This window comes from Primulina huaijiensis, chromosome 2 (genome assembly GCF_012295235.1).
Source record: "Primulina huaijiensis isolate GDHJ02 chromosome 2, ASM1229523v2, whole genome shotgun sequence".
Lineage (NCBI taxonomy): Eukaryota > Viridiplantae > Streptophyta > Magnoliopsida > Lamiales > Gesneriaceae > Primulina > Primulina huaijiensis.
This window is the reverse complement of record NC_133307.1, coordinates 22,653,094-22,654,663: the sequence shown is the minus strand read 5'-3', so window position 1 is coordinate 22,654,663 and position 1,570 is coordinate 22,653,094.

Sequence of the window (1,570 nt, the reverse complement as noted above, 5' to 3'; positions counted from 1 at the left end):
AAACAATAACAAAAATTTATATGAGATTTTCTTATAAGTTAATTTTATGAGATGAATATTTTATATGAGTTATTCATTAAAAAATATTATTTTATAAGACAAAAGTATTAATTTTATTGTAAATAGGAGCAAAGTTAATCGTCTCACAAAAACATATTATAAAATAATATGACAATCATTCAAGTTTTTTTCTTTTAATTATGAAACTTTTATAATATATAATACTCAAAATATTAATAACTTGACTAGTAACCGTGGCACACGCGTTGCGTGTGTCCTGAATACATGTGGCTAATATATTAAATATTCATGATATTACAACATAATGACGTCACAACATAAAGAAGAGATTTTATTTTTCACAGTAGCTAGTTTGGAGAAGAAATAGTATTATTTTGCACGTGAGCAGTTTCCTTATAACGGTGAATATAATATTATTTGTTAAGAAAAAATATAATATAAAAAATGAGAAAGGGTAAAATAAGAAAGAAAGTTGGTGTCCTCATAGAGAGGTTATTATTAGGGCCTCATACTTAATATAATAGTATAGATAAATAAACGTTCAAAAATTACTTCTCATGTCTTTTTGATCAAAACCCAATTAAATACGATCTCACATTCAAATAAAAATTAATCCACATTAAAATTGGATCCGAAACATCCCTCTCTTGAATTCTCACTTGCATTGTTTTAAAATTCCATCGACAATTAAATTACTTTAATTAATTATTATGTATTTCATGAGAAGGTCTTACATCCGTAAGACGGGTCAACACGGTTAATATTTACAATAATAAATAATAATTTTGTTACAAAAAATAATATTTTTTATGTGTGATCTAAATAGAAAATTAGTTTCATAAAAATAACTTGTTCTATATTTTTTGGATGTTAATTAAATATATTTTAGGGTCCCTTCAATAATTTAATAGGCAGACAGGTAAAACGTAAACCGACCATTTGGAGCCAGCATGGGCCGCCGCCAAAAGGCGGAAACGAAAACGAAAACGAGGGGCTCTCATTTTCTACAAAGCTTTATATATATATATCTTTTTTCAGTTTTATAATTTACTAAATGAATTTCTCACAATCAAGGGGTTGACATTTTTTCAATAAATGTCTAATTCATAAAAAAAAAGTATCATTTCATGAATCCTATTCTCAAATTATTAAGCAAATCAGATTCAACGTGTGTGTGTATATATATATATATCTATATCTATACTATATATTAAGAATGTCTCTAATAGAGACAAAATAGACACCAATTTTTCTTTCCCATTTTGTCCTTATATAATAGGAATATTACAGTTTAGTTTTTTTTTTTTAAATTTAACAAACATTTTTTTTTCCAATTCCAACAATTCAAATAGCACTTTAGTCCTTCGATAATTTGTCAAATTTCACTTTAGTCTCTCGATAATTATAAAAAACACTGTTCACACACGCACCGCGTGTGGAGAGTAACTAGTATATATTAAGAATGTCTCTAATAGAGACAAAATAGACACCAATTTTTCTTTTCCATTTTGCCCTTATATAATAGTAATATTACAGTTTATTTTTTTTT